Here is a 24,577-nt window from a genome sequence, read left to right as displayed (position 1 = left end):
TGTCTACCCTGCTATTCTGAAATGTCCTTTACTCCTTGTGGAATGAGGTTTACATGGATATGGAAATAGCGAGCCCATTATATTTCAAAATAACGCAATTGCTATGAACATGTGGGATAGCATTGCAGTTTAGACATAGCATTAGAGCCCCAGAATGCACTGGGGAGTAATTACTTTGAATTACTTTGGGGAATAGTTATTTAAAAATAGCAGCACCAAAGCATCCACACTAATACTATTACAAAATAACTATTTTAAAATAAGCGTTATTCCCTGTGGAAAGCAGGAGTTATTATTTCTAAATAACCATCCCATTATTTTGAAATAACAGGCTTGTTATTGTGGATGCTCCACTTATTATTCCAAAATAAGGGGTGGGTGATTTTGAAATAACTCCCTAGTGTAAACCAGGGTGAAGAGGGATCGAGTGCCACACCAAGCAAAGTTTACACTCAGTTTTTGTACACAAGATCCATGTGGCCAGAGAACAGATAAGAGGAACAACCAGAGTGCTTAAAACTTCAATAGATTCAAGGAAGGCTAAAATGCTACCAAATAATATTTACTCTCTTAGCAAAGTTATGACTTATGTCATGCTCCTGACTTGTGTATGTGCATGAGAGTGTGTTTATTTTTAGTATATAAAAGAATTATATGGATATATGGAAAAGTGACCTATTGGTGGCATAACTAACTCTTCAGCTGAGAATATATCTGTCATTTTTTTACCTACAAAAATGATTGTTCTGAGGCTAAACGTACTTTCCCAAGTCAGATATTCTGACTGCATGGATCAAAAGCTCAAAACTTTTGACTAACAGCCAAAGTGGGACTCAGCTGTTGCTACAATCCCATAATTGCAATAGCAAAGACATAAAGCATGGAACACTTGTGCAGCCACCATTCTTCATCTAAAGAGATTTTTCCACCCCGTCTGTAACCATGCCTTTGTGGGTCACCATCAGAGAATACCAAATTCTGGACAAACTGCTGAGAAGTAGGGCATCCCAAAACTGGAGATTATTTTTCACATGAGATATACCAAAACTGCAACAAAAATAAACGCTCGTTTCACCACACTGGCTAACAAGAAGTCATAAAAGCAGTTTCCTCTGGCATTCCAGTTCTTGTATCACCACCAAAAACATTGGATTTAAAGATGAGTGGCTCTTTAAAATCAGTCTCACCAAAACAGTCTCTTCTGATCTCAAAGGACCTGCCACACAACTAGGTCAATACACAACTCAGATCTTACCCCAAAATCACACTATTGCCAATCACTTAGTATCTAAAATCTAAAGATTTATAGAAAGTGTAGGCCAACTTGCTTAATCCTGGAATCAATGGGGTATGATAAGTTTCTACATTGTGTTTGTCTGCTCCTATCAGGTTCTCAGTGAATGTGAGATAGAAGGAAATACATTCATCCTCTGCACAAGCACTGCTTTCAGCATCTGAAAATTAAGGTAATAGGGGGGTCTGATCCTATAAGATGTTGAGCACCCTTAACTCCCACCATACAAAGAGAGACGAGAGACATTCGGCATCTCAGTGTCAGACTCAAGTATTTGTACATTCTGTAGTAATTTCAGGGGATGTTAATAAGTTTTACCAGTGTAGTGGAATGTGCTTTAAAGGCTATAACTACACTTCACACATTTCATTAATTGGCCATTTACATGTTTTTGCATGTTCCCTAAACAGTGTCTGCATATGCTGGTGACAGGTATAATGTTGTGTACATGACTGCCCATGCCCTCACTGCTTCTTTTGTTACATGATGTCAGCACTACCATTTCAGGAGTGGTATCCCAGGATTCTGTGCATCACAGGAGACACTCTCAGAACCACTTTGCTGAATGTGATGAAGGGTTAAACAACCTGCAGGATAAATTATGGAAATTCAACCTTTAGGGACATTCTGCAAGTAATGTTTATGTGTTTTTGTGTATTTGCATGTCTATTGTTAGAGGTTAACACTGTAATCAAATGGTTCCTGTCTCTACTGTATTCATCTCTTTGAAGTGCATAACAAATCATCTGTGAATGATGGCCATCATCTTATGCTAATCTATATAGCTAATTACCAGTGATGCTTGGGAGATGGGTTTATTTGGAAGTGTCTGTGATTGCTTATTGTTCACATAGGACTGAATGGTCAAAAGGCTGCTGGAAAACTCTCAGAGGGGTATCTGTGTTAGTCTGTATCTCCAAAAACCAAAAAGGAATCCTGTGGCACTAAATCCAATGGTCACAAATCAAACATCAGGAACACTAACACACTTAGGCCTGTAGGGAAATACTTTAATCTCCCTGAACATTCAGTAATGGATCTGAAAGTAGCCATCCTTCTACAAAGAATTTCAAAAACCAGTTACAAGGGAGACAGCTAAACTGGAATTCATTTGCAAATTCAACACTATCAATTTAGAACTGAATCAGGATCTCAACTGGCTAATGCATTACAAAGGCAATTTCCTCTCTCTGGATATTCACATCCCACACCAAAGCGTGAATGATCCACTTCCACCCTGACTTGATGAGCTTTATTAATATGAGCAACTTTTTCCTTATGTATACCCCTGCTTGTAACTTCCATTCCAATTCATCTGATGAAGTCGGGTTTACCCACAAATGCTTATGACCTAATAAATCTGTTTGTCTCTAAGGTGCCACAGGACTCTTTGCTGGTTTTGCTGGAATTCTGTATAAAGGCTCTTGGGATCTGATCCTTTTTTAATCTCATATCTCTTTGGATATAAGGGCCTAAGGATAGACTTAGGGCCTCTGGGTCATATTATCCCTAGCAAAAGGGACTGAGGAATACACTCTGGCCACCAGGTTGTATTAACCTAGCTATAAGGGCCTGTGGATAGTATTTGGCCTTTGGGCCATATCGTTCATAATAAGAGGGGAATAGACTATGACCACCCAGTCATACCAACCCTGCCATTAGGGCCTGGGTAAAGATTTTGTCCGCAGGGCCATATTACATTCCCCAGAAAGGGACATGTATAGAGACCCCGGCAAGAAGGCCGCAAAGGGGGGCTAAGCTCGAAGCACCTCCCAGAGTAGGTCACCCCTCGACACCACTAAAATGGACAATGAATGTATAACTCTGGACTAATGCTATAAGAGCTATTTGTAACTACAAAGCTTATCAACTCTGCTATGAACCCTGATCTCAGAACTGTATGACTGCTATGATACTGATCTGTTAACCAGTACTCCATTTCTTTTCTTTCTTTTTAAATAAATATTAACTTAGTTATTAATAATTGACTATAAGCATGGATTTAGGGTAAGATGTGAAATATTAATTAACCCAGGGGGGTTAACGTGTCCAATCCTTTGCGATTGGTAGAACTTTCTTATGTGATGAATAAGATCTTCACATTGGATTTGGGTGTCTGGGTGGGCTAATGCAAGGTTAAGGGAACTGTGCTGTTGGCTTCTGGGGAACCAGTAAGGTATCATAGAGGCGGCTTTGAACTGGCCTGATAAATCTTAATATTGTAATAGCCACCAACTTTGGAAATGGCTCCCCCATCCTTTGCAGTTTGGCCCTAATTGAGTAACCTTAGCTGGCTCCCCTGTGACACTGGTCACACTAGGCGTTGTTGATATTGTGCTCGTTTGGTGAAAATTGAGTGGAAGACGTAGAGAAAATGAATGATGACGTCATTCTCCTCATGCTCCTTACTGAGGGGCCCATGTTTATAGGGTTCAGTAGGTGACTGGCAAGACACTGGATAGAATTAAATCAGAACTTAATGACATGCAGGATATGGCTTTCCATGAAAGGGGAACAAGCCACTTCTGAATGAGGAAACAAAGATTCATGGAGCTGGATGAGCAGCTTGCGCCAACCATCCAGCCTCAAAACACTCAACTCATATCAGCGCAGAAGCAGATAACTATTGCCCTATGGAACCTGGCACCACTGGCAGTTGCAAGCTATTTTGGGGTGGGAAAGTCCATTGTTGGACTCAGGTTTGCCAGGCAATGCGTGGATAATATGAGTGATTGCCATAAGCAACGTTCCAGAAATGGTACCTGGATTTGAGAGGATGGGGTTTCTAAATTGTGCAGAAGCCATTGATGGCATCCACATCCAAAAATTTTGCTCACCAAAAGGGGCAAATGAGTATGTGAACTTAAAAGATTACTACTTAGTCTGTAAGGTTCAATGAACCACAGAAGCAGGTTCATAAATGCCAGTGCTAGAAACAGTGGAAATGTTCATGACATCAGAGTGCTGAGGAGACTGGGAATTTATTTGACGGAGACAGAACATTATTTCCCAGAAACTAAGTGATTCTCTCTGATGTGTTGGTGCCAACAGTTATTTTGGGGGACCCAGCATACCTCCTCCTTACTGGCTCTCGAAACCATATTCCAGCATCAACAATCCTGGCAAAAGAGAATTCAAAGTTACCAATTCAGTAACTGAAGAAAGTTCAGGGGCTGCATGTTTGGGAGACTGAAATCTCATTGGTGATGCCAACACATTCCTCAAGATGTCAATATTGTCAATGCCACTTGGATAATCATGACCTGCTGTGTCTCCAGGTTTGTGAGGGTAAAGGGGACTACACTGTTCAGAGTGAGCACAGGGCAGATCTGCTTTACAAATGTTGTACAGGGAGCCTGATCCCATCCTCATGTGTGCTGTTCCTGGTAGGCGAGGGATGTCATATCTTTCATGCGTGGCAGATGGTGACATCTTCTGTGCCACGGGACACCTTCACTCCCTAGGCAGCTGCTAACAAAGTGCAAGCAGGAACATTGACACATACTTATGTGCCAATAGACTCTTCTGAGGATTTTGTTCCCCCATGGTTGATGGTTATTAGCTGTCACTCTAGACTCATTACAGACAATTGTCACAAGGCACTTCCAGAAGTTTAGCACCGTAGAGGCTGGGGTTTTGCCACAAAGGGTGGTGACTGAGTTGTATTGAAACCATTGTGCAAAGCTTTTATATTAATCTCAACACCAGCTCACAAGATTGTTATCACGAGCATTCAGTCTATGTGGGTATGTCTACACTACAACATTATTTCGAAATATCTCATTTTGAAATAGTTAATTAGAAATAAGTTATTTTGAAATAACACGTCTACACACAAAATGCATTTCGAAATAGCATTTTGCTATTTTGAAATAGCATGTCTCTACTGAGTGGACGCTGAATCGCATTTAAGACTGGCCGGAACCAGGTCCATCAGGGCATCAGGTGAGGAGTTACTTTGTGTGGCTGCTGCCTGAGGCTATCTGAGGCCTGTGCTTAAAGGGACCCTCCAGACAGCCGGTTCTCAGCTTTCCCTGCTTGCTTGCTGTCAGCCGACGGTCAGGGCAGTGAGTCCCTTATGACCGGCTGAAGTTCTTTTAAATTGTGCTTGGTTCTGTTACAGCAACTGAAGGAGTCAGGTTAAAGCTTAAACAGTTACTATTTTATTGTTACAGGGTAAACTTAGTTGTTAAATGCTACTACTGTGTTACAGATAACACAGACACTACAAAGGACAGGACAGAAATTACACTAATAAGTCACTTACAGGTACCATGAAACCCTTTGGTTCTCTGAGCTCTTATTAAATGCATGCAAAATACACATAGCAGGTATATATTCTCACCCCTGCATTCCAGACTTGGCGTGGCCAGCGTCTTTCTCTCAATCCCTCGGGAAGAAGTAGGGCGAGGTTGGGCGTCCCACAGACCTCGGGAGACAATCAATACCTGCCAGCAGGTATAGATGATTGGAGCTCAAATTGGGCGGGCTGCTGAACCTCTTTTTATACCCCTTGGGTCATGTAGGCTTCTTCCTGGTTTCAAGTGGCCAATTAGGAAAAATGGCTTTGAATGCCAAGTTTCCCACGAAGGGTGCAAAGCATAATTTACACCTGGGAAAATGCAGACAATGGGCACCTCTGGTATGTGATGGGCGAAGATTCCTCTCCTGGGACAGTGCAGGCGTGTCAATTACTGGTACTAGCCATCAGGGCGACGGGAGGCCCCGGGTCGTCAGCTAGCCCATTTACTGTCTGGTTTCTGTTTATGGTAGAGCCAGGGACAGCACACCTGTGTTCCCAGGGCATCAAAGGCTGACTGCCTTTCTCTTGCTCTCTGGGGGGGGGGGGGGGGGGGAAACAAGATGGGGCTCGTGGAAAAACAAGATGGGGTTTTTGTGTCTGGCTACATTCCACCCCCTTGACACGCCTCACTATGTCCCAGAACGCAAGATGGCGGTGATGCCAGCACCCTTTGCCCTCCTTGGAGGAAGCTAAAATCGCCCTATCAGCAGGGTCTGATCAGATAATTTGGATCAAGGGATTGATTAGGATCGTTTCCCAACGCCATATACCAGATTTGTGCAGAGGAGGTAGCAGTGTACACAAAATGCCTAACAATACATAGAAGCATGCAGCAAGCAATTACAACAAGTAAAATGGTTAATATAGTATTTACAATAGAGTGAAGGAAGGGAGTTAATGAAAGTCCTAGGTGTTGGGCTAGACAATCTAGCCATGAGGCTTTACATTTTTAGTTACAGCATGTCTTATCCCATACCGTTTGTTGCCACTTCCCTTGCCTCACCCCTTGACCTCCCCCCAGAGTTATTTAGAGGATTGCGGTAGTCGCTGTCATCGAACCATACCGGTCCCCATCGGAAGATGTCACTTTGTTTCACCAGTCATTTGGGCTGAGGGGGACAAACTCGATTCCCAGTCCAGTAGAGGAGTCAAGTAAGGTGTTCTGGTACAGCAGTAGCAGTTGGGATGAGGAAGAAGACCATGGCGAGTTGGAGTACCATGTCTCATTTCAATAGTCTGTAACTAACAACAGTGGTTGCAAGCGCTACAACAGCAAGCAATATATATATACAAAAAGTTCATGGTGGTTTCCCGGATCCACACCAGCATTGGGAGGGATCCATCCCACTGGAGCACTGTTTAGGGCTATTGCCTCAGTTTCCTGTAATAAAATATAAGGTTTGCCGGTCTTGGATACAATCCAAGCCTCAGTGATGGTTATTGGTGTTAGCCCAGCATCTGCAGTTGTCCAGACTCCTTTTCCCTTATAGGAGTGCAGTACATGGGTTTGTGTCCCCAAATTGGGGTGTTGGGACAAGGGCTATTAAGTGGTTTAGTCCCATGATCGTAGACAACCCTGTTGTCCATCGGGTTGGGTAAGCAAAAACCAATTCCTGAAACAATTTCCATTCCAGTTAAAACATACTTCCACCCTTGCTTACTGGTGGGTAGTGTACCAATATAATTTACTTGCCAGGTTGCCCATAGTATTTTTCCATCTTTTAGCCTGGCAAATCATTGCCTTTCTGTTATATGTTTTCTGAGTTCAGCACATAGGGTGCAAGCTTGTGCCAGATTTCTGGCTTGTTTGTGGGTGATAGGCCACCCCCTGGCATGTGCCTGCCGCACCACCTCATCGCTTTCTGTGTGTCCCAAGGTTTCATGTAGCCAAATGTACAGGCGTTCCCAATCCACCTGGGCAGCAAAAAAAAATTGTACTGCTGCATCTGCTAGGTTATTTAGCTGTGCAGCTAGAGTGTTGTTTCTTTTGGACACATGACTTATGCTTAAGGCATGTTGGGTTGCATGCTGGTATAACCATTTCCAATATTCCAATCTCCAAACAGGCTTTCCCCCTATTTCCCAGTTAGTTATCCACTGGGTGGCTCCAGCCCATACAGCATAGGAGTTAGTGTAGATGGTACTGGCCCCTGCCTCACAAGCTAATTGATTGTTGCCAGCTCTGCAAGCTGAGCTGTTCCTTCTATGTTTGTGGACAGGGGTGCAGTGGATGTGTCTGCTGAAACAGCAACAGCCTTCCCTGTCCACTTTCCTTTGAAATAACCAGGCAGCCTGTACTTACGTATAATGTTGAATTTAAAAGCAAGCCAAAAGTGTTATCAACTCAGCCTTGAAAGAGACAGTTAAGTTTCAAAGCTTGAGTTTTTAAACTAATAATTTGGTTTCTAGAAAGTTAAATGTCCTTAAAAGTTGAATGCCCAACAGAAGCACTAACCAATTTGTGCCTTGTCTGTTTGCAATTTTAAGCAAGAGGACATTATCCAAAACAAAATAAAACTATTTAATTTGAAATTCACAAAATAGAGTTACAATATATATAGCTCATTCCTTTATGCAGTTAACCAATTAAGTTTCAGTAGAATCCTTAATTTTCCTTTGCAGATTTAACAAAGGTGTCCATAGACAAAATGTTTACATTTGATTGTTTCTTTGCCTACATGATTTGCACAGTGCTTAATGAAGAGGCTGCAAAGAAACAAGGTATCATTTTTAAAACAAGATTTCCCTTCACATATTACTACCATTGCTTAATCCCTTCCACACTCCCATGGAGTCCACCTTTTATCTTCACATTCCCTCAAATCACTTGCTTTGTTCTTTCAAAGAAAATGTTTCTTATTCCTAGTAACTTTCTAATGTTTGCTTTACTTTCCTTATTTCTTTAACTATGCCCATAGGGCTCCAAACTTTTTGCCTTCCCCTTTTTACATGCTTTTTCGTTCTTATGGTCCATCCTAATTCCTGCTAAATGACTTTTTCCAATGACACAGGTTTGTCTACTATTAATTTGGTAAGGAGGGTGAGCTTGTTCACTAAGCCTCATACCTCCTGGTCCTTTTCTTAAGCATATTCCTGAGGGAAGGAAAACAAAACAAAACAAAAAAAAATACATCTGAGAGTTGCTTTAACTCTCAGCACCCATCCTTAAGGGAGTCTAGCTTTGTCTGGGTACTGAGGGACATGCATTTCTACCTCTCTACGTCTGCAGCAGAGGCTTTTACATTTTTCCAGTTTCATATTTGTATTCTTATATTCAGACAATTTTGAAGAACACCTCATTACAGGGTTTCCATAGAAGTTAAGCTGCAGCTGTTTCCCTCTTCATTGGAGCCAAGCATTTACATATTTACAGGTAGTTAGCCACTTTGTCTTTTAGGTCTGAAATTGTATGGACAAGCAGTTAACACTTGATCAGACCAAGGGCTATGCCCGAACCTTTGCAAGATTTTGTTTAAAAGGGGTAACATCTTTTACAAATGCCAATTTCTCAGTCTTCTCTCTGCCTTCTTAAAAGACTGCTTACATTTAAACTTTTCCTAGTATACCCAACCTCCTATTTCTTTCTTTCTGGAGGGCTACAATTTGAACTTTCTGATCTCAGCTAGTTTGCTGATAATACTTAGCTATTACCTGCAAAGCTTCTTTGTGCTGCTAGCTAGGGCATTTGCACCACAAAGGAAATCACAACCTGGTGTGGCTCCTGGAGCTTTCACAGCATTTTAGTCTGTTTGCAGTTTTTACTCATTCTATAGTTTACAGGAAAATGTGCAATCTTTGTTTACAACACTACTTAGCCACATTATACTTTGCATATAGTGTAACTCTTTCTTTATGCTTACAGTTTTCCTGTACCTTCATTAAACAACTTGGACTAAAATGGTCTTACCAAACCAATCTGTTTTAAACCTACAAACAAACAAGATTACTGGACCTTGAAAACTTCATATTATTTACACTATATATATATATATATTTACACACAGATACACATACATTCTTTCTGAACCTTTCTTACACTATTTCTACATAGCTATACAACAATTACATTCCCTTTTTTATTCATTGGGGTAGTTCAGTTCCAATAGAACCCCCTCCCTTTAGAGTTCTTTTAGCAGTCTCTCTAATCAAATGTTCAGATTTGAGTCAAATTTGCCTGGGTTATTTACAGACATTCCTTTGGAAAAAGGGCCCATTTTTCCTTCAGAATGACTGCAAAGAAACCACAATTTTCTATCTACACCATTTTAGCATTTGCACAACTGCTCAATTCTCTCCATTCTCTGCAGAGTTTAAATTCTCTGTGTTTCTCTTTTCTTAAAACACTTTCTTATCTCTAAAATAAAAACTGGCCTTGTTTCAGATATTACACTTGTAAGTATGTTTAAGGATTTAGATTTCCAGTACTTACTGCCTTTTTCTCAGTTCTACCACAAGGCTTTCAATCTTATCTGTTACCTGCCTGCTTGTCTGGGCCTGATCCTGTTTTCCTTGCTACATGGAAAGTGGCTCCTTTCCATAGACTCAGGCTTTGTCCCATTCTTTAGCTTGCAGGCAGTTCTATACTTACAGAACTGTACCCACAACTCCTCAGGATTTCCCCAATCCTTTTCTAACATTTCTCTATCCCATTTTGGGTTGCCCCAACCTTCCTGGGCAAACCCTTTCTCTATACCACTAAAATCCATGTCTATCATGACAGGCTTCATGTTGCTGTATGTGAACCAGTAGCACAATCCTGCCGACTACGCCAATTCTGTCAGCCGACGGTCAGGGCAGTGAGTCCCTTATGACCGGCTGAAGTTCTTTTAAATTGTGCTTGGTTCTGTTACAGCAACTGAAGGAGTCAGGTTAAAGCTTAAACAGTTACTATTTTATTGTTACAGGGTAAACTTAGTTGTTAAATGCTACTACTGTGTTACAGATAACACAGACACTACAAAGGACAGGACAGAAATTACACTAATAAGTCACTTACAGGTACCATGAAACCCTTTGGTTCTCTGAGCTCTTATTAAATGCATGCAAAATACACATAGCAGGTATATATTCTCACCCCTGCGTACCAGACTTGGCATGGCCAGCGTCTTTCTCTCAATCCCTCGGGAAGAAGTAGGGCGAGGTTGGGCGTCCCACAGACCTCGGGAGACAATCAATACCTGCCAGCAGGTATAGATGATTGGAGCTCAAATTGGGCGGGCTGCTGAACCTCTTTTTATACCTCTTGGGTCATGTAGGCTTCTTCCTGGTTTCAAGTGGCCAATTAGGAAAAATGGCTTTGAATGCCAAGTTTCCCACGAAGGGTGCAAAGCATAATTTACACCTGGGAAAATGCAGACAATGGGCACCTCTGGTATGTGATGGGCGAAGATTCCTCTCCTGGGACAGTGCAGGCGTGTCAATTACTGGTACTAGCCATCAGGGCGACGGGAGGCCCCGGGTCGTCAGCTAGCCCATTTACTGTCTGGTTTCTGTTTATGGTAGAGCCAGGGACAGCACACCTGTGTTCCCAGGGCATCAAAGGCTGACTGCCTTTCTCTTGCTCTCTGGGGGGGGGGGGGAAACAAGATGGGGCTCGTGGAAAAACAAGATGGGGTTTTCGTGTCTGGCTACACTTGCCTACCTCGATGAGGGACAGCAAAGCATTTTGTTTCTGCGTGCTCTGATTGCCCTCACTCAGAACACCACATCACTCTGCGACATGCAGCCAGAGCTGCACCTGGGTACTCTGGTGCTTCTCGTGGATACATTGCTGGAAGCCTGGCTGCACTTGCTGCAGGCTGCCATCTGGAAGGCTGTCAGTATCCAGGAGGCCATTTGGGGGACTGTCAGTATCCAGGAGGCCCTGCGGGAGAGCTTCCACCCTGAGGAGTACTAAGAGCCTCCCTGGTCTGCCCCATGGGGGGCTTGTGCCTCATTCCTCCCTCACATCCTTCCACTTACCCCTCCCTAACCCCCCTTCCTGATGTCAAATAAAATACATGGATTTTCATGAACACAAACTGTCTTTATTTAACAAAACTGGGGGGGAGGAAATGAAATTCTGGTGAGACTGGGGAAAGGAGGTAGGAGAGGGGAGAACAGAGGTTGGGAGAGAGGAGGGGGAAACCTGTGAGGAGGGAGCTGGAAAGGGGAAGGAAGGGAAAGAAGGGGGAGGGGAAGCTCAGGGTTGGGGGTCTCGCCGGACCAACTTGATTTTCATGCAAACCTGCTCCTGGGTTCGCATGTGGCCTTTCGTGGCCACGCTGGCAGCTATCCTGCCATAGACGGCTGCGTTCCTCCATCTAGTGCGGAGATCATGGATGTTGGGGGCATCCCCCCCAAACCTGAATAAGGTCTATGATCTCTACTCTGGACCAGGAAGGTGCCTCCTGGGAGCTGGCAGACGGCTCCTGGGGAGCGGTGAAGGGCTGGCAGCCAGTGGCTTGCTGGCTCATGTTTTGGGGCCTCTGGGTCAGGGGCAGTGACTTCTGGCTTTGGGCTGGCCTTTCGTGGCCACGCTGGCAGCTATCCTGCCATAGACGGCTGCGTTCCTCCATCTAGTGCGGAGATCATGGATGTTGGGGGCATCCCCCCCAAACCTGAATAAGGTCTATGATCTCTACTCTGGACCAGGAAGGTGCCTCCTGGGAGCTGGCAGACGGCTCCTGGGGAGCGGTGAAGGGCTGGCAGCCAGTGGCTTGCTGGCTCATGTTTTGGGGCCTCTGGGTCAGGGGCAGTGACTTCTGGCTTTGGGCTGGCAGGCTTGGTGCCTGCACAGGCACTATGGCCAGAGTCTACCCTTTTAAGGGCTCCGGGGAGGGGAGGAGGGAAAGGAGTATTCTTGGTTGAGGCTGGAATGGCCACCAGGGCATCCTGGGAAGGCTGGAGGCCCCCTATTTCGATGTGTCTACACAGCACTTATTTTGAAATTGCTATTTCAAATTTGGCATTATTCCTCGTATAATGAGGTTTACCAAATTCGAAATAAGCGCTCCGCTATTTCAAATTAATTTTGAAATAGTGGTTTGGCTGTTTAGATGCTAGTAAAGTTATTTTGAAATAAAGTTAGAGAACATGACCTATGAAGCCAGGCTTCATGAACTGGGCTTGTTTAGTTTGGAAAAAAGAAGATTAAGGGGGGACATGATAGCGGTTTTCAAATATCTAAAAGGGTGTCACAAGGAGGAAGGAGAAAATTTGTTCCTCTTGGTTTCTGAGGACAGGACAAGGAGTAATGGGCTTAAAGTGCAGCAGGGGAGGTTTAGATTGGACATTAGGAAAAAATTCCTAACTGTCAGGGTGGTCAAATATTGGAATAAATTGCCAAGGGAGGTGGTGGAATCTCCCTCTCTGGAGATATTTAAGAACAGGTTAGATAGACATCTGTCAGGGATGGTGTAGGTGGAGCTTGGTCCTGCCTTGAGGGCGGGGGGCTGGACTCGATGACCTCTCGAGGTCCCTTCCAGTCCTATGATTCTATGATTCTATGATTCTATACGGCTGTTATTTCAAAATAACTTTGCTGTGTGGACATACCCTGTGAGCTTAGCAACAGTTTCTTAAAGAGAGAGAATGGTTTCATATATTCTTTCTCTTCACCATTCACTGTCAAGATCATGTAGATGTTATGCAGAGGAGAGCTGAAGACTTACTTCTCATACCTTGCTTACAACACACTTGTTAATACAGGATGATGTTTTCTTCTTTCTTTCTTTCTTTCTTTCTTTCTTTCTTTCTTTCTTTCTTTCTTTCTTTCTTTCTTTCTTTCTTTCTTTCTTTCTTTCGCAACAGTGTCTATCTGTTGACTCATATTTAGATTGTGATCCACTATGATCCATAGATCCTTTTATTCAGTACTCCTTTCTAGATAGTCAGTTCCAATTTTGTATGCATGAAACTGATTGTTCCTTGCTAAGTGAAGTACTTATTGAACTTCATCCTATTTACCTCAGAACATTTCTCCCGTTTGTCCAAATCATTTTGAATTATAACCCTATCCTCCAAAGCACTTGCAACCCTCCCAGCTTGGTATCATCTGCGCAATTTATAAGCATTCTCTCTATGACATTGTCTATATCATTAATGAAGATGTTGAACTCCACTCTCCTCTCAGAGCCAGGATAAAAACCATGGGGGAAAGGGGGTATTCCCAACTGCCTCAACCTGAGGAGCCCCACCACCTTCTTTCTCAAATCTTTTTATTAAGTAGTTATGTTTTCCCTTATATTTTCGCTGTTTACTAATAAATGTGCTGCTGCTGCCTATACTTTAAGATTAATTAACACTGTCAAGTTATCTCTCTGTTCAGGTATCCTTGTTGCTCTCCCACCTTCCCTTTTGCTTTCTTTGTTTTAACAGTTAAATGTATTACAGAATTCTCCACTGCTGAAAAAGTCAAAGCAACATAAAAAAGAGAAAACAAGGTAAAAAGCTGCACTCTAAATAAGTCCAGTAAATTAATTACTTTAACCCTTCAGAAATACAACAGCTAGACATACTCCTAACTTTCTTGAAGATATGGTTGCCAAGCAACAGAAATGTGGACTCTGCTTCTAACCCTAGCCATTGACTTATATTTGATATATGGAGTTCCCTTCTTTTCATATATCAGAGTTTTTAAAATAATGTGAAGTAATGGAAAATACCTTAAGTTATTAAATTAATATGAAGTGGGCAAATAAGGTAATATAATATTTATTAATTCTTATTAATGTTTTAGTTGAAAGGCAATAATTTTTATTAAATGCTTAACTCTTTTGTTTACCTAGTTTTTTTTAAATGCATTGTCTTTGCAATTTTAAGCTCTCAGTGCCTTATCTTGCATAGTTATTAGTACAATTCTAGCTCCATTCATCTTTAATTGTAAGCATGTCATGTATGTTGTCCTGTGTTGTATATTGTGTGCATCCTATGGCTACTTTTTTCTGTGTTGCAACAAAAGTCCTCACAGCCCCCAGCCAGCCCTCAGAACTGCCCAGACCTCCGACGGTAATTTAAAAGGCCCGGAGTTCTGGTTACCACTGTTGCTGCAGTTTTGGCAGCAGTAGTGGTAGAGCCCTGGGTCCTTTTGAATCACCAGTTGCCCCTTTTTCTTGCAAACAAAATCATGTGTTATCAAAGCTTTATCCTCTCAAAACATTTGCCTAAACTTGAATTTAAAATTCATTGTGGTCTAATTTTTATACTATTTTATTTTATGTTTAAGGGAAGTAGTGATTGTTATAGTTTGTGCTTTCAAATAGTTAACAAAAGTTCAGTTAATACCACAAGCAAACAAACTCTAAGAAGCATGGATAAAAATTCTGTTCCTATCATTTTCCCCAAAATAGAGTGTTCAGCAGGGGAGAGCAGTATATATACCAAAGACTGTAAGCATCTATTTTAATAGTCCATCATCATCATCATCAACAACAACAACCATGGGCTCAACACCCATTGGTGTCCAATACCTCCCTCTCTATTCCTTCCATCTTTCCCTGTCCAGTGTGAAGTGGCTGTTTCTGTAGGCTAGTCCCGCACCAAACTACTATATCATCTATCCATTCTCTGTGTGGTCTGCTTCTCCTTTTCGGGCCATCTATTATGCCAAATACCAGGGTCATAACTTTTTGCTCGTTTTTCATTCTGCAGATATGCCTGAATAGCTGTAACTTCCATTGTATAACCTTCAGCAGTAGCTTCTGTTTTGGTGCTTCCCTACTTATACCCCCCGCCCTAGCTTCCTGTTTCCTGTGGGTGGGGCTGGGTCAAAGGGGTTTTGAGGGAACCTCCTCTGGGTCAGAGGGAGGCCACAATGATTCACTACAGGGTCCAACTGTGCTTTGTACAGGTTAGTACAATATCTCGTCCATCGCTGCACAACCTTCTCCTTGTTCATGAGCACCTTATCATTCTCGTCTTTGATTGCCATCTGCTTCAGCTGCCACTTCCTATTAATATTCCTCATCATCTTATACACCTCCCTGATCTTACACTCACTGTAATACTTCTTTATATCTTCACACTGCTCCTCTAACCACTTCGCCATTATCCATTCTGGCTGCTTTCCTTACCTCATTGCATTTCACTCTATATTGCTGTTCCATCCTCTCGGAGACATCCCTTCTGATCTTCAATACTCTCTTCTTTTGGACCAACTTCAGTGTCTCCTGCGTAATCCACTTCATATTGATCTTTGCTTCTTCCGGAACTATCTGCTCAATTGCCTCTTCTATCACTGTGGCTCTCTTATCTAGGGCTCTTCAACTCTTCAACTTATCTCTTCAACTCTCTTATCTAGGGCTTTCTCTGTGCCCGCATTCCTGATCTTCTCTTCGAGCACTGCTCTGTACACGTTCCGTATTTCTTCCTGGCCATGTCTCTTCGTTTCTTAAACCATGTCTTATACTTTCTCTTAAGTTTCATCTTGATGTTCATAATCACTAGACTGTGGTCTGACTATATTTATTATGAAAATATTAGTATGCATCTCTGAACATAAAAACAGAGGAAAGCCATACTGGGTCAGACCAAAGGTCCATCTAGCCCATTATCCTGTCTGCCAAAAGTGACCTAGAGGGAGGGATCACAGCAGGTAATCCTCATGTGATCCCTCCCCTGAAAACAAATGTCTATACAATAACAGCAAAAACATCTATAACAGGTGGGTATGTCTACACTACAGCACTAATTTGAACTAACTTAATTTGAATTAGTTAATTCAAAATAAGCTAATTTGAATTAGTGCATCTAGACCTAAAAACTAATTTGAATTAGCGTTTTGCTAATTCGAAATAGCATGTCCACATTGAGTGGACCCTGAACCGAAGTTAAGGCTGGCGGTAACCAGTGCCGGCAGGGCATCAGGTGAGGACTTAGAGTGTGGAGCTGCTGCATCAGGCTAGACAAGGGCTGTGCTTAAAGGGATACGACCCCCACCCCGGACAGACAGTTCTCAGGGTTCTCTGCTCGCTTGTCTAACTCGATGAGAGACAGCAAAGCAGTCCTGTCTTGGAGTGCCATGAGTGCCCACACTCGGCACATCAAAGCACTCAGCCATCAGCCCGGCTGCACTTGTCACAGGCTGCCATCCAGGGGAGCCAATCGGGGGGCTGTCAGGGTCCAGGAGGCCCTTCAGGAGAGCTTCCACTCCGAGGAGCCCACAAAGCCACCCCAGTCCTCCCCATCGGGGGCTCATGCCCCATTCCTCCCTCACCTCCTTCCACTTACCCCACCCTAGCCACCCTTCCTGATGTAAAAAATAAAGGAAATGTGTGTTCAAAAATAGAAACTCTCTTTATTTAACAAAACTGGGGGGGGATTAAGCTCTGGGGAGACTGGGAAAAGGAGGTGGGAAAGGGGAAGAGAGAGGGTGGAAGAGGGGAGGGGGAAACCTGGGAGGAGGGAGCTGGAAGGGGAAAGCCAGGGGAAGAAGGAGGGGAAGTATAAAACTATGGTATGCCCACATCTTCAGTACTGTGTACAGATGTGGTCTCTGTACCTCAAAAAAGATATTTTGACCTTGGAAAGGGTTCAGAAAAGGGCAACTAAAATGATTAGGGGTTTGGAACAGGTCCTATATGAACAGAGGCTAAAGAGACTGGGACTTTTCAGCTTAGAAAAGAGGAGACTGAGGGGGGATATGATAGAGGTCAATAAAATCATGAGTGGTGTGGAGAGGGGAAGAAAAGTTCTTCATTAGTTCCCATAATAGAATGACTAGAGGACACCAAATGAAATTAATGGGTAGCAGGCTTAAAACTAATAAGCGAAAGTTCTTCTTCACACAGTGCATAGTCAACCTGTGGAACTCCTTGCCACAGGAGGCTGTGAAGGCTAGAACTATGAGTTTAAAGGGAAGTTAGATACATTCATGGAGGTTGGGTCCATGGAGTGCTATTAGCCAGGGGGTAGGAATGGTGTCCCTGGCCTCTGTTTGTGGAAGGCTGAAGATGGATGGCACGAGACAAATGGCTTGGTCATTGTCTTTGGTCCATCCCCTCCGGGGTAACTGGTATCGGCCGCTGTTGTCAGACAGGCTACTGGGCTAGATGGACCTTTGGTCTGACCCAGTATGGCCATTCTTATGTTCTTATGTTCTAAGCTCAGGGCTCAGGGTCGGGGGTCTCATTGGACCAACTTGATTTTCATGCAAACCTACTCCTGGGCTCGCATGTGGCCTTTGGTGACCAGGCTGGCAGCTATTCTGCCCTAGACATCTGCTTTCCTGTGCCCAGTGCGGAGATTGTGGACATTGGAGTCTCCCCCCTAATCTCTATGAGGTCCACAATCTCAGCACTAGACCAGGTGGGCACCTGCCTCTTGCGGCCCCAGGCAGGCTCCTGGGAGCCGCCAGCCTGGTCCTGGGAAGAGGCAGAGGGCTGTGTGGCAGCGGGTGGCTGGCTCATGCTGTGCCAGGTGCAGGGTCTGCTGGCTGGGTGCTGGCAGGCTTGCAACTGGCACAAGCACTGTAGCCAGACCATGCCCCTTTAAGGGCTCCGGGGCCGGGAGGGGAGCAGAAGAGTTTCCCTTGTTTGGCTCAGAGTGGCCATCAGGGCAACCTGGGAAGGGCTAGTCTCCAACTTGTTCGAATTAAGTGGCTACACAGCCCTTAATTTGAACTACTTAATTCGAACTAGGCATTACTCCTCATAGAATGAGGTTTACCTAGTTCAAATTAAGCGCTTCACTAGTTCGAATTTAATTCAACGGTTTGTATGTGTAGCCGATATTAAAGTTAATTCGAACTAATGGGGAGGCTGGAACAGTGAGCTTACAGTGCTGCCCAGAGGCTCTGGAGCCCCTCCCCTCTAGCCAGCCTTCAGAGCTGTCTGGAGCACACAAAATAGGGCTCCAGCAGTGATTCTAAAGGGCCTGGGGCTGCAGCCACCACTGCTGCTGCAGTATTAGTAGCAGCTGGAGCCCCAAGCCCTATAGAATCTCCTGGTCCTGGGTCAATTTCCCCCGTAGGCTCCCTACCCCATTGGTGGGCCTGCCTATTTAAAATGAAAAATTACATCTATGTAAACAAAACATTAACTATTTTGAACACCAGACAATGGAAACAATAATTCAGGGTGTTAAGGGCTGAATACGTAAGAAACAGAAACATGATTGCTAAATTGTTTAACCCACCACAAGTAAAAGTTGATAAATTAATTGCAGCAGCCATTAAAAAAGCAAGAAAACAACGAATTGGTAAAGAAATTATGTGTACTGATTAGAAATTACATAGTAACTATAAATTGTGTAGAAAAATTCCTTTTTAATACCAGTCATAATCTAAGATAAGTAACGATACCAAGTCCATTACAAATATAACTCTTTTTCCAGGTGAAGCCAGCAGCAGCCAGGGCCGGGTTCAATATCTAGGGGTTCCTCTCCATCCATTCAACTGAACTGGCTGTAGCCCCAGTAACCTGTAAAATCAACACACAAGCCCTTGACTCTTCTGAGAGGTAGTGCTTCCCCACTCTCAAACATAGAGTCTTAGCATTAGAAAAGTAACTTTTAATAAAAGGGAGGAAAGTAACTTAACATTAATTTGGGAAAACACCATAAGCAGAGTTCAAAAAAGTAACCATGAATAATCAATAGTCATTTCTCACTTGGAACATTGTGTTGGGGGCCTGAGGATAATGAGTATCTGCAATAAAGAGGTCCATTTATTCCATCCGCTCCTGAGGCACCTGTTTCTTCTCTAACAAAAAGTCCTACTCTACGTAGATTGCGCAATGTTCTTTTCCTTCTCAGGTTCTTAAGTCCAACAATCTCAGCCCTGGTCAACACTAGGGCTTTATTTCAAAATAACCCCATTTAGGTCAAATGTATAAGTGGAACGTCCATACTACCAAGCCTCTTATTTTGAATTAACAGGCCACTTATTTCAAAATCTGTACTTCTTCTATTCCTCAGGGAATAACACTAATTTTGAAATAGTTACTTTGAAATAGCATTAGTGTGGATGCTCTGGTACCACCACTATTTTGAAATGATTACTCCCCAAACTAATTCAAACTAATTACTCCCCAGTGCTTTCTGGGACTCTAAGTCGAGGTAGCGCATCCACATTAAGGGAGCCTGCCTTGGACTAATTTCAAAGCTTCCCCATAGTGGGGACATGCTATTTCAATTTTGTAAAATCAGGAGTTATTAAGTCAAATTTAGATATTTCTGAATAATTTCCTAGTGTAGACATGCCCTAAATGTCCCCGTCACATGCCCATCCCTTCTCTGTACCCCACTTACAGTTGCCACCCTTGTTCAGAGCAGACTGAGTTCAGAGATGCATATGCAGAATTCACCTCTCATCCTGAATGGGGGGAGGTAAAGAAACATCTTACTCACTCTGCTGGTCACTCACCATCTACCTGCTCACTGCTCTCTTCCATTGTCCTGCTGGCCATCCGTCTCACCTGTCTGCTGCTTCCCTGCTTGTCATTCATTATGCCTTTCCACCACCGACATTGTGGCCGTTCGTTATACTACTGTTACTTTTTGCATCTGTAAGCCACCACCCTGTTGGCCGCTCATCACCGCTCTGCCATCATCCTGTTGGCTCTCAGCCACCATCCATTGCCTTCCACTTCTTGGCTGACTTCTGGCCATCAGACATCAAATGATTTCAGCTCCCAATGATTTCAACTATTAGTCAGCAAGATAGAACAAACAATACTATTAATATAAAAGAGATTCTATTTAGCTTTGTTCTTTGAAAAGTGAGGGGAACAGTTCAAACCAGTGCAGGCAGGAGAGACCAGGCAGCCTCCTGATCAGAATAACTTCCCTCACCCCCACCTTCTTTCTCTCTCTCTCATATCAAGCTCTGAAAGTCAAGCCCCATTTATTAAGATTGTTTCTGCCATGAACCTTTTCATTTGGAACAAGTGAGCACAGTCCTACTTATCTGTATTCCCACAACATTACTAACACTGGTAACCGTATTTAGCCATCCCTGCATTAAATACAAAAATAGCTGGTGTTGGGTCACAACTTAAGTTGATTACAATGAGGAAAATACCTCTCCATCTCGTGAATATCTAACACATATAAGCAAAGCAGGAGCAAACCCAGGTTTTCTCTCCCATTCCAGATAGCTGTAATGGAAGCATTTCTTCAGATCCTGCTTACACAAACTGTATATTTTCACCATAATGCAAATCAGCTTTCCAGCAACATGCAAGTATGTAAGCAGGCGGAATGGTCCCATTATTGATGGGGGACTTTTCTGGCTTCTATACTAACCTTTTCCCCAATATCAGCTCCTCCCCAGTCTGGCCTGCAAGGCCTCTTAGATGTTTTCCTTTCATTGGGCCTCTATCCTAGATCTTCCCTGCTACTTACTACACCCGGCTCCACTCTCTGCTATGCTGCTAAAAACTTAAATCGCTGATGTGTTAGTGAAATTTGCACTCTGCCAACAACTCATCTATATCTGAACCACTGCTAACATGAAAACGCCTAAAAGGCAATACAATAATATAAATAATAAATCACAGAATCATAGAACTGAAAGGAACCTCGAGAGGTTATCGAGTCCAGTCCCCTGCCCTCGTGGCAGGACCAAGCACTGTCTAGATCATCCTTGATAGATGTCTACCCAATCTGCTCTTCAATATCTCCAGTTACAGAGAGTCTACAACCTCCCTAGGCAATTTAGTCCAGTGTTAACCACCCTGACAGTTAGGAAGTTCAATCTAAGCCTCCGTTGCTGCAATCATATTACTGAACACTTTCATACCACTATTATATTTAAATGCTATAGACAGATATCTTGCATTCTTCCTATGTGTAAATGTCTTCCCCTAAATTACAGTAGGTCCCACAACCAAGATTTTGCAATATTTAACTGTACACCAATGATAGGCTTGAAGCCTTACATGCTTATATCTCATAGGTATATTATTAAAATTGTGAGATTATTAGGTAGCTGTTTTAGAACAGTTTTAAAGACATTTTCAATAATTTTTAAAATGTACTCCCAATAATTCTTCATTCCCTCAGAAGACTGTGTTGTTAGATGCATGGCAACAAAGGGAGACTGGTGGAAGGATAAGAAAATCAGTGTCTTTAAATTCATGAAGACTGTGACCACAGTCCCTCATCTTCTGTTTTAGAGAATGTAAACAGGACATTTCTAGTCCTGTTTCTTGCAAAAAAAACTTTAAAATAATATAAACCCTGGTAAAACAAACTGCTAGTATTTAAAATGAAAGCAGTTGGACTCCAGCAGCAGACTGGAAGATACGCAGGGAAAACTCAATTTATTATTAAATTAAATACTCAAAAGCAGAGTATAATCACTATTATTTATATTTAATTCAATAGAAACCTTAATTTTATCTTCTTCCTGAAAATGTCACACTGCCAGAAGTGACATGTAATGCCAGGTTCTTGCCAAAGAATGTAGGTCATCATTGCCATGGAATGCAATGGGCTTTCCTTTGTGTCTATAATCAGTTTTGAATGTATAAAGCATATGATTCTGCATTATTAGGTCTTTTCTCTCACTTCACACTCAGCAAAAACTCCTTTTTAAAACAAGGAAATGTACTTTATTAAAGTCTGGAGGAACAGGCTCTGGTACTGGGAACCGACCCAGAGTGGTAAGATGTTCTGTTACTACCTGAGGTCTGCACTAGACCAGTCAGATTGATTTAAAATACTCAACTCCAGTGACGCAAAATGATCTTCGGAATCAGCAACAAATGATGCATGTGAGGTAAAAGAAATGGCACCATCTTCAGAGCCTGAGAGGGAAATACAGTAGCACCCGGGAGGGAAGTATGTTAATTGGAAGTTACCACTGAAGAAGGAATCACTAATAAAAATTGCTTATAGGAAAGTTGAAAGGGGAAAACAACAGCTGCAGTGGTAAAAGCAATAAAAACCTAACTTCCCCACACTCCCAAATAGAGATATGTGCTAACATAGGTCTGGGAATCGAATAACGCCTATGTAACATGAATGACCTCAAACAAAAGCACACAGAGCCTAATTAATCATGTCTTGCATAATTATGCAAGAAGTACAGATGATTGGATATTGGTATCTCACTGACACTGTTAATGAGACAATCATATATATATAGTAGCCCAATGTCTATGACTCTGTAACACTGAAATGCTGGCTGTTGCCTCTGGGCAGCACTGTTGCCTCAGTCACATCCTTCGACTCCCGCCGTGGTGCTCTTCTGACTTCTGTGCAGCATGGGACCGCTTGCGCTGCTTGCTCCCCCGCGGCGGCCCAGATGAGCAGTGCAGAAGTCAGCCAAGCACCACGGCGGGAGGTGAAGGGGGGTGGGGCGGTGATGTACACGGCCAGGGGGCAGGGCCTGGCCATGTACGTCACCACCCCGCCCCCCTTCGTCTCCCACCATGGCACTCGGCTGACTTCTGTGCTGCTCAGCAAGGCTGCTGCGGGGGAGCCCAAACGGACGCTTCCGCCACTTGCTCCCCAGCGGTGGCCCGGCTGAGCAGCGCAGAAGTCAGCCGAGCACCATGGCAGGAGGCGAAGGTGGGCGGGGCAGTGATATGTGGCATGACAGCGGCTTCAGGCTCTGCCCACTGGCTGTGAATGTCACTGCCTCGCCCCCCTTCGCCTCCTGCCGTGGTGCTCGGCTGACTTCTGTGCCGCTCAACCGGGCCACCGCACGGGAGCAAGAGGTGCAAGTGGCCGTTTGGGCTCCACGCTCCCCATGCAGCATGGGGAGCGCGGTGCCCAAACGGCTGCTTTCTCCAACATGGGGAACACAGAGCCCAAATGGGTGCTTGTGCTGCTTGCTCCAGCATGGGGAGCACAAAGCCCAAATGGCCATTTGGGCTCTGTGGTCCCCCGAATGAGAGGCAGGAAGTGGAGAGCTGAGAGGGGGAGGCAGTGGGAGGAGGAGAGAGAGAGACAGATGTGAAGGAGAGACTCAAAAATCCCATCTTATGACGGGCTATTGGCTAGTTATAAGTAAACAGGAGGATCTCACAAGTAAAAATTAGGTAGTGACGACACCCCTTAACATAGACTCTACAGAAAACATTTCTGCTTTAGGGAAAACAATGACCAATTTACCAAATTAAAGGGGATTTGTTTAAATGCACCAGTTAAGACTGGTTTAGAGGGAAAGAATTCACATTTAAAAGAATGATAGTTTTCACATTTCTCCTGAACATAAAGTATTTTCCTGCAATGTAAATGAGTCTGAATAAGCCAAGCAAGGGAAACATGCATGTGATCCAATTCAGTTCTCATTGACTATAACTATGGCGGAAAAGGAAGGAGCTAGGGTAGGCAAATGAGGGCAACCGGAGGCAGAAAAAACCTTTCTTCCACAGAAAAAGCTCTGATTGGTTAAAAGTGAGTTAGGCCTCCACCGCCTAGTTTCCTGAAGCTGGTCCACGCCTCATTGTGGCAGTAGAGTAGCAACAGGAGATTGGCTATAAACTGCCAAATTCCCATTCAAGAAGAGAAATGTCACTCCAGGACAAGGACAGAGATTTGGCAGTAGGCCACCTGGTTGGCTATGTGCCAATCAGCAAACACAGATGTGAAATGGGCAAAAATGTTCCTGCGACTTTCTGTAATTTCAGTTTGTACTAGAAAAGAGAACAAAAACCGAGTATGATGACAGAGTGGTAGCAGCCAGGCCTAACTTTGAAGTCCAGCCCAGCAATGTTGGAGATGTACAGTCCAGGCAGCAGAACTCAGGACTCCGAGCTCTTATTGCACTCTAACATGAGTGACAATAGCAAAGGGTTAGGTCTGTTTTACGTGTGGGACAGAACAGGGTGGATGGTGGGGCTCAATTGGTTTGAACATCATCCACCTGTATATTTAATCACTGAGAACTTGGCATATTGTGTTATATCAGTAACCCCTGGTATTGAGAACTTACAATTCAGATAAATATTGTTTTATTGGTGAAAGCAAAGTCCTTTCCTGGGAAAAAAACTTCTGCCTTTGGAGAGCAGAGAGAAGGGACTGGCTCTTAGTCAAGGACAAGGGGGATTTGT

The sequence above is a fragment of the Pelodiscus sinensis genome, chromosome 3 (assembly GCF_052426305.1).
Source record: "Pelodiscus sinensis isolate ZL-2025 chromosome 3, ASM5242630v1, whole genome shotgun sequence".
NCBI classification, from domain to species: domain Eukaryota; kingdom Metazoa; phylum Chordata; order Testudines; family Trionychidae; genus Pelodiscus; species Pelodiscus sinensis.
This window is presented reverse-complemented; position numbering follows the sequence as displayed.